Raw genomic sequence first — 16,243 nt, forward strand, 5'->3', positions numbered from 1 at the left:
TTCTTGTGTGTAATTTGGTATTTGTGGTTTTTTTCCCTTTTTTCTTGCTGTATCAATAAAAATCTTTAAAAAATAAATAAAAATTAAAATAAAATCACCAAGGTACTTTGAGCTTATCTCTGACAAAAGCCTAATTAACTGGTGCAGGCACATATTTCTAACTAAATGCTCTGCTGCTGATTATTTGCAACTTTTTATCCTGCATAACCTTGAAAGGGAAAGTGGCTTTGGATTTTTATTACGTTGGAGCAGAAATTAGATCCTGTTTACAAGTTGCCCTCTCCCCCTCCCCTGCCCAACACACAGCTCTGCTCAAACAGGTGATTTCTGAGAAAACGAAAGTTAACGGGGTCGCTGTAGGTCCTTCTCCTTCTTGCAAATCCTTTCTTGGACTGTGCTGGGTCCTGATTGGGTTTCTGAACTCTTAACGCAGTACAGTGTGTCAAAAGATTTCAGATTAAAATAGCCACTGCTGGCACTCAGAGCGTGGGACAAGAAATTCCCCCTGCAGACACTTCTCAGTTGGCTTTGCAGATGCAGTTGCTACCTGCCTGCCCGAATGCAAGTAGAGGGAGTCGGGGTGTATGTGTGGAAAGAGCTCCAGCTCCCAAAGCTGACCATGTGAAAGCAGCATTGATTATAACACAAACATCCTGGCAGTGGCAAGGAATATATTTTTACCAATTAGTTTATTTCATAAAAGCTTATACACCGCTTGATTCTAATAAAACCTCAAAACGGTTTGCAAAAAGATAAAACAATAAAATCACGGGGGGAAATTACAGTCGTGCTTTAAGATATGCAAGAGTTAAAATACTAAAACAGATTAAAATTACCTCCACTTTCTATTTAACAAACGCACTTGTGGAGGCTCCTGTCTGGCTGAATGCCCTCCTTCAGTTTGAGTGTGTATGAGGGAAAGAACATTGTGAAATAGATGTTGCATGGGACTTGTGATACAGAGCTAACTCTTGTTCCTAATGTAAAAAGCAAATGCAGCAGAAAGAGAGAGAGAGAGAGAGAGAGAGAGAGAGAGAGAGAGAGGAGAGAAAGTGAATGTTGCAGCCTGCATAAATTACAGCTTGATACCATCCTTGCAAGCAGGTTCACATAGGACACTAGTGGGCTGGGTTTTTTAGTCTGCCATCAGATACAGAAAAATTCATTTGGGGACTGAAAGCATTAGAAATATAGTAAAAAGTCCATTTGTCCCCAAGTCTCCTTTTGGTATTGGTCTTAATTCTTATACACTGGGTAAAGGTTAAGTTAAGGGACCCCTGAGCATTAAGTCCATTCACAGACAACTCTGGGGTTGCGGCGCTCATCTCGCTTTACTGGCCGAGGGAGTCAGCGTACAGCCTCCGGGTCATGTGGCCAGCATGACTAAGCCACTTCTGGCGAACCAGAGCAGCGTACAGAAACTCTGTTTACCTTCCCGCTGGAGCGGTACCTATTTATTTAGTTGCACTTTGATGTGCTTTCGAACTGCTAGGTTGGCAGGAGCAGGGACCGAACAATGGGAGCTCACCCCGTTGCAGGGATTCGAACTGCCGACCTTGTGATCGTCAAGCCCTAGGCTCTGTGGTTTAGACCACAGCACCACCCATGTCCCATCACATACATTGGGTAGAGATACTAATTGAATTATGCTTGCATTCAGATTATTTCACTTAGGTTTTTTATGAGAAGCTTAATGTGTATGGAATTTTTAAAATAAAAAACCTGATCATCTGATTTTTTTTTTTTAATGTCTTTTGGTGGTGGTGGTTGTTTTTTTTTTTTAAAAAAAAACCACGCTGCCTCCTTATGATTAGCAAATCCAGAATAACTCATGCCAATTTGCTCTATTATCATTCATGATACGGATGGGAGAATTGATCTTTTCTTAGTGCAGACTTTGAATCATCTGGGTTCGATTTTAAAGCTTGGGACACACACAAGCCTTTTTACTTTCCCAGACTTTGCGCTCGCCATGTCTTCTGGGAGCTTGTTTTATAAAACACACAAATGGAAACATGTATAATTCACCAGATACTATATATCAAGCACTTAGTCATCATAGTGCATCTCTTTGCTGCTAGATGGACTTTTTCTCCTCTGCCTCAAGAGCTTTGCCCAGAACCCTCTGGGTGTCGTCAGCAGCACCCGATATGCATTTCTGCAGCATGAAGTAGGTGCGAAGAAGCGAAATCCCTCCGGACAGAAGGCAGCCAAAGATGGGGAAATGCTCCCAGCGGTGATATTCATAAGCCATCACTGAGAGTCCCACCAAGTCTGGCAGCACCCATAAAATGGCAGAGAACATTCCCAGCGACTGCATTGCTGCTTTAAGGGCTGTGCTTGTCTTTCCAACACGCTGGGCCAGAGCTGCAAGGGATTGATCATCCAGGCCAAAGTCCAGAAAGCAGCAGGAGCGGAACTTACTAAACAGAAATATGGGAAGAAGGAAGGGAACTGGGCTTCCAAGAGCGACCAGCAAAACAAGCCTTCTGGTCCAAATCTTCTCCTTCACAGTGATTTTCTTTTTCTCTAAGATAGGCAGGCAGATGCTAGGGAAGCGGCGCAGAAAGGCTTGCCTCTTCAGCTGCAGGAGATCGTTCTTCAGCGTTTCCTGCAGGAGGGGGAAATCAAAGCGGTCGGCTTCCCAGTTGGAGACGATGAAGACTTGTGGGTCCCTCACTCCTTCTCTTACCAAGCACTCTTTGCAGTCGTCCTGGATGTGCAAGAGGACCTTCTTCTCATTGTAGTCAGATGGCTGTTGCCTCTTGGCGGCCGACAGGTCCAGGTCTGCTTTGGTGCGCACAAAGTAGAAGCTCTTGCCCATATCTTGGATCTCACGGACCAGGTCAGAATGGGTGGAGCGGAAGCGCTGGGAGCCGACGATGATGAAGAAATCAAAGTGATTTAAATCGACCTTCTTCTCAAATTTGTCCTCTCCAAAGGTTGGCGTTCCCCTTCCGGGGTGGTCCCAAACGATCACTTGTGGAAGTGTCGGGTGTGGGTAATCCTTGACTTGCACCGTCGTCATCTGTATGCCAGTCGCAGCAGCACACGGGTCATTGGCACAAAGACCCAGCATGGCATTGATGAAGGAAGATTTCCCAGAGCCGGGCTCTCCTACTACGGCAATGTGGAGCGGAGTGCTGTTGAAAAAGGGCAGTGGTTTTGCCAGCACATGCGACACAGCGCCTGCCAATTTGCCCTGAGAAATGGCTACCTCAAAGTCTTCCACCATTGTGGATCTCGGTGCACTGAAGAGAAAGGAAGCAGGAAAATGTTAAGCGACCGACCTAACTAGAAGCATTCATTTAAGAGTGGCATGCGCTCTGTAAAATTTCTAGTGTCTGCAATATTATTATCATTTGCCAAGCAACAAAGCTTTATAGGTAGAAGATATGAAGGTCATGGGACGTCAGGAGCTGGAGTTTGCGTGCAATAACACACCCGTTGTCAGCGATGTTAACTCTTTACTTAAAGAAAACTGAACAGCGCAGGCTGAGTGAACACAAGTCTTCGCAGTATCTCTTGCCCCAATGAAGCGGTAGGTCCCCACATTCCCCACTCTCTAAGGCTCCTTCTTCCCCAGCAACCTGAATTTCTTTTGTCTTGTCTCTCATTGCTGTGCCCTCTTCGTCCCTCTTCATGTTCTGGGAGACCATTGGGGACGGAAACTGGTTGCACCACAAGGGGGAGATTCCCTGTCTCTACTCTGCCTCTTGACCCCCTTCCACTACTGCCTCTGATTCTGGACCGCTCTCTGCCACAGACTCTTCCTGCTCACTAAACCCTGTTGCCTCTTCAGCTTCCGACATCTCCTCCTCCTCCCAGTCTGCTCTCTCTTCTCCCTCTGACCACTCATATCCATCCCACCCCCAATCTCCTGGCTCTGAGATTCTACCACTGGGGGTTCCCTTGGGGGTTCCCCAACTGGTGCCTCCCACCACTCCTCTACATTTAGCCAGCCCAGGGCACAGGAGCAGAGCCCAAGATCCCTGAATTTAGAGAGGGACATGAGGAAGGGGACTCTCAGCATTTTAAGTAACTGCACTTCCTGATTTTTAATTTTTTTTTTTTAGGTTGGGGAGGGAGGCTGTGCCCATTACATTGATGATTAAACCTTAAGGGTTTTTAGAAAGATACAACAAAGAGTTATCAGTCTGAAGGTGCAGTAGAGGAGGGTCTGGTCAAAAAGATGAAGGGGTTGGGGCAGTTTTATTTAAGTATGTTTTAAGAGCACATCCTACCTTTAGACACTTTATGTAAATTCTGCCCCTGCTTGTCATTGAAGTCAGAGGTTTTCAACCTTTTTTAGTCCACGGCTCCTTTCAACAAGTACCTTCTTTCTGTAGCATCCCTGTGGGGCTCAGGAGCCCAGCTATGTCACCCCTTGCCTGCAGAGCTGGCAGCCTCTCACCCTTTTACAAACAACCCCCCTCCTTGTTAAGTCTTCCCTCAGCCTCCTCTCCCCTCTCCTTGGGAGCCCTCTGGGCAGCTGCTGATGCCACCCCTGGTCTCTGATCTACTGTCCCTGCCTCCCCACAGGGACCTGGGACTTGTCTGTCCATTCCCAACAGCAAGGGCTGGTGGTCTGGCTGGCTCGGCTCCTTCACCAGCTTGCTTGCTTACTCTGAGGCCCCGTTTCAGCTCCTGGAAGCTGGCACCCCCTGGCCAGCCCCAGAGGCACCTTTCGCCTGGGGATCTTGTAGCCTGGGCTGCTGCAACAAATAGCTGTGCAAGCCTTTGGAGGAGGGAGGGAAGGAAGAGGGAAGGAGGCCAGTGTTGCCCACGGCACCCCTGACCATCATTCAAGGCTCTCCAGGGTGCCACAGCACACTGGTTGAAAACCACTGATTTAAGTAATTAATAACCTCATATGCCTAATGTGTCTGAATTCCCCCACCCACTTCCCCCCTCCCCCAATGTGCACATTACCAGCTTTCCAAAGGAATGGTTTCTGTTCTCAGATTCGGGAAAATCTCCCCCCTCCTTCTCCCCAACCTGTGGAAGGACCAGACACAAATTCCTTGCCTCTTGATCCCTCAGCAAACCTTCCCCCCCCCCCCTTCTCTCTCTCCCCTCCGAAGAAGTCACCTGGAAGGCTGCTGAGTTTTTGTGTTGGTGTTGCTGAGAGAGGAAACTGAGGGGTTAAAAAACCCTCTAAACAAACAGGGGGGCGAAGTGCAGAGCAGGGTCCGGCTTGTAAAGATGGCGCAAAACTGGTCGTTTCTTACTCCCACTCCCTCCTATCTTACCTTCAGGGAGGGAGAGAGTGGGATGGGAGTTCTTTTCCTTCTGATCCTGGCATCCAAGGTGAGGGAGGAGTCAGGAAACGAGCGGGAGGGGCTAATGAACGAGGTCTCCCTCTCTCTCTCTCTCCCTCCCTCTCTCTCCCTCCCTCCCTGTTCCAGGTGTGTGTTGGGTAGGCAGGTGAAGAGCAGCCTGGAAGGGAGGGCTGTGTGCACCAGTGGAGAGATCTGGGATCGCCAGGTTGGGGGGGGCAAGGGAGGTGGGCTGTGGACTGTGTGTGTGTGTGTGTGTGTGTGTGTGTGTGTGAGAGAGAGAGAGAGAGAGAGAGAGAGAGAGAGAGAGAGAGAGAGAGAGAGAGAGAGAGAGCTCTGAGACCAGAAAGTTATCCTTGTGGAACAAATCAGTATGATATGGTTTGTATGTCTGTTTATTGTTTTACAACTGAATTACATTTAAAAAAAACTGTCAAGTCACATCAAAATGTCATTTTCTTTGCTGAAACATTTTATTAAGAAATAATAAATTTAATACTGGATTTTCTGTGAAAGAATTCATTACAAGGGGAAGTGCGTGAGGAATTGAATGGGAGGAAGGGGGGTTGGAGGAGAGAGGGAAAGAAGAGCTACTTTTTCCGTGGCTGGGGGGCGCAATCTGGACGGTTCTGCCAGGGGCGCCAGATCACCTAGCTAAGGCTCTGCCTGCTTCCAAAGAGCTCCCCGCCCCCCCCCACTCTGCCAAACCCCCAAAAGTGAAAGAGGCAGGAGGCGAGAGGAGCAGGAGGGCAGCCTCGTAGCAGCTGCAGAGGGGGATGTCGAATGAACACGCGTCACCGCTGGAAAGGGAGACCCGCGTTGATTTCAGAGCAGTTACTTACAACTCTTAGAGTAGCACGAGCTCTGCTTGCTCCCTGGTGATGGCATGTTATTTATTCCCTTTGCAGCGGGGAAGAAGGGCAGCCTTCTCCAACATCATTATTCATATGAGTAAAAATAAACGATTCTGCCCCCCCCCCGCCTAGCAATGAGCTCAGAGTCTCCTTTAACGCAGACACGCTCAGAAAAAGACAAAAAAAAAAAGACACGGAAATCATCAGAGCCCCAGGAGAAATGCTCACCTCCTTACCTGCTGCCAGCCCGGATTTTTTGCAGTAAAGCTCAGTTCCCTCTTCGGAGACTTTGCTTGATGGTCTCTTAGGCTTTTCTCCGTACAACTCTCTTTCTCTCTCTCGCATTTATTTATGTGTGCGGAGAGGGAGATGTCAGAGCCCTGCTGCTCTCTATGGGGAATCGGATGAGAGCGGACCGCCTGTCCGCTCTCATCCGATCTGATCCCCACCCAGGACAGATGGAAAATAGGGTGGACACAGTCCGGCGCCCGCCTAGTGGGCAAAAATTTGACATATATTTTTAATCTTTCGAATTTTTCAATTTTTCCCACGGCACACCAGGCAACATCTCGTGGCACACTAGTGTGCCGTGGAACAGTGGTTGAAAAACATTGATCTAGATGACCCTTGGGTTCCCTTCCAGATCTGCAATTCTACGATCCTAGATCCTAGTGGCGCGAAATGTTTTGGCACCTGCAAAGAAGAAAACAGGACGGGTTCTATCGCCTGTCTCAACTGCTTTGAGGTTTATTGCAATTAAGCAGGACATAAATGCTGTGAAATAAACAGTGTTGTTCCACAATCCTTCCTTCATGGCTTGGATGCCTGCAGCTCATGATCTCGTTGGTCCAACAGCAGCAACATCTGTACCATGATGTATTTATTGCTTTAAAAACCTCTTCCAACAAAGCTGTATGTACAGAATGAGTCAGTGCCCATCATACTTTCTAACCCCTATTAACCAGGGCCAGTGAGGACAATCATGCAGGCAGGATAAAATCTGCCACTCACTCCTGATATTTGGGTATATCTTCTGCAAATCAGAGCAGGGCTTTGAGTGTGGCATCCCCTGTTCTGTGGAATAGCATTCCTGCAGAGATACAACAGGAACCCGCTAACCGCAATTTCTGGAAACAACTGAAGATGTTTTCATTCTGACAATTTTTCCCAGGTGGATGAATAGGTTGCTGCCATGAGCGTCTATTTAGCATTGTTTGAAAACATACTAACTTTTTCCTGTGTTGTTTTAACTGCTTTTCAGCTATGTTCATTGCATTTTGTAAATATTGGAAAAATGAGAAACAGAGAGAAACTGAAAATAATAAATTTGCCCACTTCCTGCAGATCTCCCCCTACGCTGAAGGAAATACTTGCTGACATTCTCCCTTCTACACAAATGTTAATGGGGCAGGAGTCCCTGTCCTCTTTTTCATCTCATCTCCCCCTCTAAAATCTGCTCTGGAAAGTTGCTCCCAGCATTCGCTTGGGTGAGGAGAAAACATGATGCAGACAGTGATATTGAAGCTGGAAGCTCCTCATATCCTTCAGAAGAAGGATTTTGACAAGCTGGAACTTGTACAGAGGAGGGCGACCAATCAAACCTCTGGAAACCAAGCCTTATGAGGAACGGTTGAAGGAGCTGGGTAGGTTTAGCCTGGAAAAGAGGAGATTGAGAGGAGATACGATAGCCATCTTCAAATATCTCACACAGAAGAGGGAATAAGCTTGTTTTCTTCTGCTCCAGAGGGTAGGGCATCAAATGGCTTCAAATTACAAGATTGCACAAGAGGAAGAAATGATTTATTTTTTAGAAAAGTGCTAACATTCTGCAGAGTGCAGAGCAGCTATTGACCCCACATGATGAACTGGCTTTGTAAACCAGGCAGGCAGGAAGGACACCAAACTCTCCTCAGAGTGATCCTAGACTGTCAGCAAAGCCTGTGTCTTATCTGACACCTTCAGCCTTAGGGGACATCATGCAGGGCCCCCTGGCACTGCTCCTTTCAAGGGTTTCTCCAGCCTCATGCAGAAAGACTTGCCTTCCCTTCCCCCAGCTTGTCCTCCAGCTTCCTGCAGCCTTGGCAGCTGGAGCTCTTTGCAACCCCCACCCTCTGACTCCCTCTCAGTGCAGACCAGGCAGGCAGATAGCATCTGCATCTGCAAAGCCATCAGAGAAGCATCTACAGCAGGAATTTCTTGCCCCACGCTCTCAGTGCCAGCAGTGGCAATTTTAATCTGAAATCTTTTGACACACTGTACTGCGGAAAGAGTTCAGAAATGGCTGGCGCTAAATAAGTTCCCTATGGCAGAATGCCCCTATCACTATGGGTCTTTCGGACTCTGGGATATGATCAAAAAATAATATATTTGTGCAATCATGCACTGCTCAGCAACAGAGGATTTATAATAAATTATATTATCAGCTCTGTTGCTGTTTATTTATTTATCCTGCTTAATCTTAGAAAGGGGAAAGTAGCTGCGGCTTTTTGTTATCTTGGAGCAGAAATTACATCCTGTTTCCAAGTTTTCCTCTCCCCCACACTTGACCAGCACACAGCTCTGCTCAAACAGGTGATTTCTGAGAAATGGAAACCAAATGAGTTCGCCCTACTTCCTCCTCCTTGTAAATAATTTCTTGGACTGTGCTGGGTCATGACAGAGAGCAAAAGGAAGCAGAAATTTCTCCAGCCTGAAAGCAGAGGAGGAGAATGCAAAGGAAGTTTTTCCCAACAGTGAAAATACCAAATTTGTTTGGAGTCTTTGTATCATGTCATCCCATTTCTCCTGAGTTTTGATGCAGTATCATCCCCACATGGCTGGCTCCAAAGGGCAGAAAAACTGAAGCATATGGGGTGGTGTGGGGTAAAAGCAAGAGCCCTATGCCTAGGATACCACAGTTATGGCTTTCCCCAAAGAATTCTAGGTAGTTAGTTAAAGGTGCTGAGACTTGTTAGCAGCCTCATTAATCAGCAGTGCCTGGGCACCATTTTTGCATGCAGAGCTGAGCCGAGATGGGTGAAAGAGGGAGAGGAGCTGGGGCGCATGAGAATGACTTGCGCACAGTTATAGGACCAGCTCCCTGGGGCCGAGATATTGAAATATTGGAGGGGGGCTGCTCCACATCTTGTGATCTATGAGGTGAGGCAGGGCTTACCTGCCTTCCCCCATATTTTAAGTTGGCACCCCAGCACACAGTCCTGTTGCCTCTGTTGCTTGGCTCCCTCTCCATCTCCAAGCCCAGCAGGAGTCATGTTCCTGCTACTTTTTCGCAAGGGCAATGCCCATCACCTTTTTTGGGAGGGGTTGCCCCTCAAATGTGATATTTGGAGGGGAAACACATGTAGACTCCTAACTCTGTGGTTAAAGTGGTTATCAGAGGCTGTCACGGGGGGGGGGGGCTTCTCTGAAGCATGCTGGGCAAGTGTAAACCCCATGAGACTCTTTTCGCTATAAAAAAACGATCTCGTGAAGCTCCTGTCAGAAGGCCCTACCGGCATTAATGAGCGACTCTCAGCCCTTCAAATAAAGCTCACCAAAAACCAACATGCTACTATTATAAGGCTTATGCATCAACACTGGATGCCGATGAAGATATTAAAGAAAAATGTTACTCTCAGCTGGATACCGTCCTATCAGAGACGCCTAAGAAAGATAAAACTATCTTCTGGGGTGATTTAAATGCAAGAGTTGGGCAAGATATTGTTCTGTGGCCTGGGACTATTGGGAAAGAAGGAGTTGGCAACAGCAACCACAACGGAATCTTACTTTTTACGATGTGTGCAGCGCACAACTTTGTTATTACCAAAGAGTTATTACACACTCTTTCGACAGAAAAATAAATTTAAAACTTCATGGAGGCATCCTCGGTCAAACCACTGGCACCTCTTAGACTATGTTATTGTCCATGCTAAAGATTGATGTGATGTGCTCCTTACCAGAGCTGTGACGAGCCTGATGACTGCTGGACAGATCACCGACTAATACGCTCCACGATGGCTATCAAGATTATACCTCAACGCAGGCTTCAAGGAAGGAAACCAAGGCTCAAAATGAACACTCAAGACCTTCAAGATCCCATTGCTTCCAAACGACTCTTAAGGACCATCTGCTTTCAGAATTCCCTGATAACATTGAGGAACACTGGACCAAGCTAAAACATCCATTATAGCAGCCTGTGAACAAACTATTGTATACCAAACCAAGAAACACCAGGATTGGTTTGATGAGAATGACAGTGAGTTTGAATGCATGATGGACAAGAAAAGGAAGGCCTTTCAGATCTGGCAACGAGATAGAAACTGTGCCGCTTAGAAAAAAACCTATGCCATTGCTAAGGCTGAGGTTCAAAGAAGAACCAGAGAACCAGAGAACAACAAAAAAACCTGGTGGATAAAAAAAGCTCAAGAGATCCAGCACTTAGCTGACACTCATGATGCACAGAGTTTCTTTAAAGCCACAAAGACCATCTATGGGCCAATAAATCATGGCATATGCCCCCTACACTCAGCAGACGGCATCACACTTGTAAAAGATAAAGAAGCTATTGTACTGCACTGGAAAGAATATTACCAACATCTCCTTAACCGCAACTCACCCGTAGCTGCTGAGGTCCTCTCTCAAATTCCATAAAAACAAGTTAGAGATGAGCTTGCAGTATCTTCAAATCTGGGAGAGTTGTGGACATCTATTACCCAAATGAAAAACAAAAAAGCCAGTAGACCTAATGGATACCTGCCGAAAACTTCAAAGTGGGCGGAATTGAACTTACACAACAACTTCACAAGCTCATTGAAAAAATCTGGGAAAGAGAAGAGATCCCAGCAGACTTTAGGGATGCCAAAATTATCAATCTCTTTTAAAAAGGTGACAGAACTGATTGTGGAAACTATCGAGGCATCTCTCGGCTGCAGCCGGCAAAATTATTGCAAGGATCTTAGCAAACTGTCTCTTAACAATATCCAAGGTGACCCTTCCTGAATCCCAAAATGGTTTTCGGCCTTCTGGGGGGACAGCGGACATGATTTTCACCACTCGACAGCTTCAAGAAAAATGCAGAGAGCAAAACCAACCCCTGTATATGGTGTTTATTGACCTGACTAAGGCTTTTGACACTGTAAATCGTGGACTTTTCAATCTGAGCAGGCTGAAAGCAAAGAGTGAGGTTACCATAACTTCCATCACAGAGCTTCAGTATGCTGATGACAACGTAGTGTGCGCACACTCAGAGGATGACCTCAAAACCATCCTAAATATCTTTGCAGAAGCTTGCAAAAAGCTTGGCCTATCACTCAACATCCAAAAAACCAAAGTGCTGCACCAACAAGTACAAAACAACCCCTCTGCAGCGCCACAAATCCAATTCAATGGTGTAACATTGGAAAATGTTGATCACTTCTCCTACCTAGGCAGTTATCTTTCCACAAGGGCCAGCATTGATGCCGAAATCCAGCATCACCTGAGCTCTGAGAATGCAGCTTTCTCCTGATTGAAGTGCAGAGTGTTTGAGGACCTGGACATTCACAGGGAAACCAAAATGCTTGTTTACAAAGCTATTGTACTACCAGCCTTACTGTATGCTTGTGAAACACGGACCACTTATAAACGCCATCTCCAGCTCCTCGAAAGATTCCATCAATGGTGTCTCTGAAAAATTTTACACATCACTTGGGAAGACAGGCGAACTAATATCAGTGTACTGGCAGAAGCAAAGATGACCAGTGTTGAAGTAACTTTGTAAATGGCATGGCATAGGTCTCTCCTATGAAAGTAGCTGTGGGTTTTTATGATATTGCAGTAGAAATTAGATCCTGTTTACAAGTTTTCCTCTCGGCCTTCCCCGCCCAGCACACAGCTCTGCTCAAACAAGTGATTTCTGAGAAAACGAAAGCTAAATGGTGTTGCCGCACATCCTCCTTCTTGTAAATCATTTATTGGACTGATTGGGAGCAAAAGCTCACACTACTTCAAAACTCAGGAGAAAAGTCTTAGAAAAGCTAATTCTGTAACCTAGTAGACTGCAGCTGGGAATTTTGATGTCAAAATTCCAAACAGGAGTGAGGGAGGGGGTCCAGGCAGCGAGCAACCACATCCTCTTCTGCACCTGTTTGTTATGCTCAAAGCCTAGCTGAGGGCAGACCACAGAATTCCTGTTGCTAGCACCAACTCACAAGAACGAAAGCATCAGTCTGTTGAGATCTTCTACCTCTTCTGCTACAAAGTCCAGAGAGGACAGGAGAGAGTGTGAGCAGCTGAAGTGAGAAGACAAACTATCCTATCCTCAAACGTCTGTTTGTCAAGAATCTCAAGGAGCAAGTAAGTCTTAACAGAGGTTCTTCAAAGTCTTTCCCTCCCACCCTGCTTTCCCCTTGCTCAGCTGGCAGGCTTGTGATCCCAATGATGTTTGAACTCCTGCTGCCCTTGAGTTTCTCCCCTAAGGTTAACAGCAGCATTGGGGGGAGAGGGATTATCATCAGAATCATGGGATGTGGAGGGAACATTTCAAACTGTCCTCTGCCTGCAAATTCTTTCTGTCCTGTTGAGTTGACTGGGGAGTATCTGAGAGTGTTTAAAAGGAGGCTAGACAGCAAGAGGTTAACAGTTATCAGAAGCCCCACACACTGTCCATCCCCCTTTGCCCATGAAACTAGGCAAACTATCTGGAACCTCCCCTTCTCCCACCTACAAGATGGCTGATCAGTGGAAAGGTGCATTGTGAGCCACATAAGACTAGGCAGTGGGACAAAAGCAGTCTGAGGGGTGCAAATGGCATGCTTCTGAAGCAAAGTTAGAAAACCTCCTCTCTCTCTGCCGAGTAGTGGCAAGAGGCTGTGGGGTTCCTGGCATGCACCCAGGGTCTGTGGTCCTTTGGAGAATTGAGACATGGCAGAGATTTTAAGAAATATGCTTTATTCACCTATTCATCCCATTTTCAGTCTGCACGGAGGGAGTCCAGATCTTACAGCATACTCATTTCAAGAGGGATTTGTTCCCCTACAGTAGTGCAGCCCCAGGGCATTTCTCCCAGTCAGCCTGCAGCCAGCCTGCCCAAGATGGATCCCAGTCTTTCTTGCTCCTTCTTCCTCCCAGCAACACTTCCTTAAAACTCTTCATTTCCTGCCACCGCAAACACCCCCATCACTTTGGTAACATCTGTCTCCCCAGGCCAAAGGATTCCTCTCTGATGGTCCATCAACACCTTTTGTCCTGTTAACAGATTTGCTCTTCACCCCTGTCCACGCTCTTACATTTGCCTATTTAAAGCACATTCCCCATACATTTAAAGCACATGGCTTCCCCCAAAGAATCCTGTAGTTTACGGGTGCTAAAATTTTATATGTGTTTGAGGAACTACCATTCCCAATATCCTTTGGGAGGAAGTCGTGTATGTGCTTTAAATGTGTTTTGAACCTGCTATAAATGTGTGGTGTGGATCTACCCTATGTTCTCTGTTATGGGATGCATCTCGGCCTGACTGAGAAGGACAAAGCTGGTTCAGCGGCAGGCTGGCAGGCTTGTGATCCCAATGAGGTTTGATCTCCTGCTGCTCTGAAGCTTTCCCCTAAGATTAATAGCAGCACTGGGAGGAGAGGGATTATCATCAGAATCATGGGATGGGGAGGCAAAGTTACAAACTCTCCTTTGCCTGGGCTGTTGAGCTGACTGGTGAAGAGCTAGAGTGCATATAAAGAGTCTGGACAGAAGAGGTTAACAGTTATCTGAAGCCTCCTCCCTCCCCAGTTGCCGATGAAACTAGGCAAAAGTGAACAATGACTGGCTGTTATGCACATGAACTGCTCCACTGGCATCACCCCAAATGCATGCACAATCTAGTTTTTGCTTGGAATGAAGGTCACTGGAAACGGTGGTGCCTTTTTGATATATGGTGCTGTGTTTGTGCATGTGTGTGCACACCCACCCACCACCTCAGCACAAGCTGAAAGGTCTCACAGCAGTAATACTCCAACAGATGTTAATTCCCCAAAAGTTTTCTTGCAGGGTTTCAGCACTGACAGCAAGTCTGGTCCTTGTCTTCCCAGCTCCAGATGAGACTAGACAAAGGCCAGCCCTAGTCCCTGGTGAGGTGGCATCCAGCCAGTGGATGTGGGAAAGCTCTCCCTCTCCTTCTTGAAGCATCACTAGCTAGTCATTTCTATGGCAACACATCTGTAGTTCACCAACACTTTAGACATGCAAATAGATGCCTAACAGACTTGTCCAGATCCATGAACTTGGTCAGACCAGTTTGACCACTTCAGCAGTTCCTTCTACTACAAAATCCAGCCTTACAGTTATGAAACCACAGGCTTAGAGGGGACCCAATTATATCATTTCATCTAGCTCCCAATCCTAGAATCATAGTAGCCAACTCCTAGGGGCCGAGTGGGCTTCTCCCCCCAGAAAATACTTGAGGGGACCAGGCCCCCCAAGTTAATGGGCATCACCATTCAAAAAAAAGTTTAACTTGTTTTATTAAGTTTTCTGCAATTAAACCACATAACAGAACAAATAACACAGAAAGGAAGAAGAAAATAAAATAAAAAGTTCATCCAAAAAGAAGGAAAACAACCCCCCCCCCACACAGCAGAATAAACCTCTTATCCACCACCGTATAAGAAATAAACAATAAGAGTGAACTTAATCTTTTAAAAGCCCATACTTATTTACATATTGGTTGACTTCCTCCATTCCCTTCCTTCTGAATTTCCTTGTATCTCTATGTAACAGCTTTCCAATATCATTTTTAAACCAAAATATTTCCAGTTATTATCTAACTTATTCACTTTTCTTACTTTCTAAACCCCATTTATTTAATAAATCCTATTTTAATCCTAGGCCTGTTTGGTACTTTCAAGTGATTTCTAATTTTTTTATGTTACAATATTTATTCAAATAGTCTTTAAATTTCTTCCAGTCTTCTTAGTATTCCTCTTCTTTTTGGTCGCGGATTCTTCCAGTCAGGTCAGCTAGCTCGAGGAAATCCATCATCTTCATCTGCCAATCTTCCACAGTTGTTAATTCTTGTATTTTCCAGTTCTTAGCTAGTAAAATTTGAGCAGCCGTCGTGGCATTCAAAAATAATTTAACATCTTTCTTGGGCAATTCCATTCCTGTTATCCCAAGAAGAAAGGCCTCTGGTTTCTTAATAAATGTATATCTCAACATTTTGTCCAATTCATTATAAATCTCCCAGAAGTCTTTCACCTCGGGGCAGGTCCACCACATATGAAAAAAGGTTGCAGTAAACTTAACCCCTTTCTTCCATAACCTCTCCCAATCCTCCAACATTATATTATGTCCTATGTCTCTTGCCCAATCAATCATCACCGATTTAACTTGTTCATCCTTTGTATGCCACTCCCAACAACAGATTATACATTTTAGGCATATTCTTAACTTTAGTGTCTAACAACTCCATTTCCAGTTTGGATTTTTCTGTTGCAAAACCATTTCTCCTATCAATCTTATATAATTCATTAATTTGGTGAGGGAGGGACCAATTCACTTTATCTTTAATTTGTTCAAATGGTTTTAGTTTAAAGCCTTCATGATCTTCTAGAAATAAATCCAAATACCTCAACCATTTATTTTCCATATTTAACTTTTTGGGGGCCTGTGCTCCCATTGGCGAAATCCACTTGGGTGTTTTTCTTACTAGAAGATCTTTATACCTAATCCATACATTGTATAATGCCTTTCTGATTATATGATTCTTAAAACCACTGTGGACCTTTAACTTGTCATACCATAAATATGCATGCCATCCAAATCGATTGTCCAGTCCTTCCAAATCTAAAACATCTTCATTTTCTAATTGAATCCAGTCCTTAATCCAGCAGAAGACAGCAGCTTCTTTAATCTGGCAGGGAAAATCCCCCTCTTTCTTTTACATCTGTAAGTAATTTATATTTAATTCTGGGTTTTTTCCCTGGCCAGATAAATTTAGACAGCGCCTTCTGCCATTCTTTAAAACAATTAACATTATCAATAACTGGTAAAGCTTGGAATAAAAACATCTTTGGCAATACATTCATCTTAACCACCGATATTAGGCCCATCAATGAAAGTTTTAAATTTGACCATATCTCAAGATCTCTCTTGATTTCATTCCAT

At 45.4% G+C, this 16,243-nt stretch overlaps 1 protein-coding gene and 4 pseudogenes across 8 annotated transcripts in view; 1 reads left to right on the forward strand and 4 right to left on the reverse strand.

The window, feature by feature from the left end:
* LOC309375203 (interferon-inducible GTPase 5 pseudogene) overlaps nt 1-6,389 on the reverse strand; it is an 89,330-nt pseudogene extending 82,941 nt beyond the window's left edge. Inside the window, exon 1 of one of the 2 annotated variants that reach the window (XR_014173308.1) lies at nt 6,370-6,389. The product of XR_014173308.1 is annotated as an interferon-inducible GTPase 5 pseudogene (transcript). The remainder of the gene's footprint in view (nt 1-6,369) is intronic. The other variant, XR_014173309.1, reaches the window with a different exon arrangement.
* The window catches only part of LOC309375187 (interferon-inducible GTPase 5-like), a 205,941-nt gene that overhangs the window by 106,609 nt on the left and 83,089 nt on the right, over nt 1-16,243 (reverse strand). The gene's annotated exons all lie outside the window — the stretch shown is intronic.
* The window catches only part of LOC309375207 (interferon-inducible GTPase 5-like), a 107,358-nt pseudogene that overhangs the window by 67,919 nt on the left and 23,196 nt on the right, over nt 1-16,243 (reverse strand). The window lies entirely within an intron of this gene.
* The window catches only part of LOC309375181 (interferon-inducible GTPase 5 pseudogene), an 89,838-nt pseudogene that overhangs the window by 55,144 nt on the left and 18,451 nt on the right, over nt 1-16,243 (forward strand). The window lies entirely within an intron of this gene.
* Nucleotides 1,786-16,243, reverse strand: part of LOC309375208 (interferon-inducible GTPase 5 pseudogene) — a 69,360-nt pseudogene continuing 54,902 nt past the window's right edge. Inside the window, exons 1-2 of one of the 2 annotated variants that reach the window (XR_014173315.1) lie at nt 6,362-6,477; nt 1,786-3,251 (exon numbers count right to left, since the gene is read on the reverse strand). The product of XR_014173315.1 is annotated as an interferon-inducible GTPase 5 pseudogene (transcript). Of the gene's footprint in view, nt 3,252-6,361; nt 6,478-16,243 lie in introns of those variants that run through there. The other variant, XR_014173314.1, reaches the window with a different exon arrangement.

The sequence above is a fragment of the Podarcis melisellensis genome (genome assembly GCF_964234715.1).
Source record: "Podarcis melisellensis genome assembly, chromosome: 8".
NCBI classification, from domain to species: domain Eukaryota; kingdom Metazoa; phylum Chordata; class Lepidosauria; order Squamata; family Lacertidae; genus Podarcis; species Podarcis melisellensis.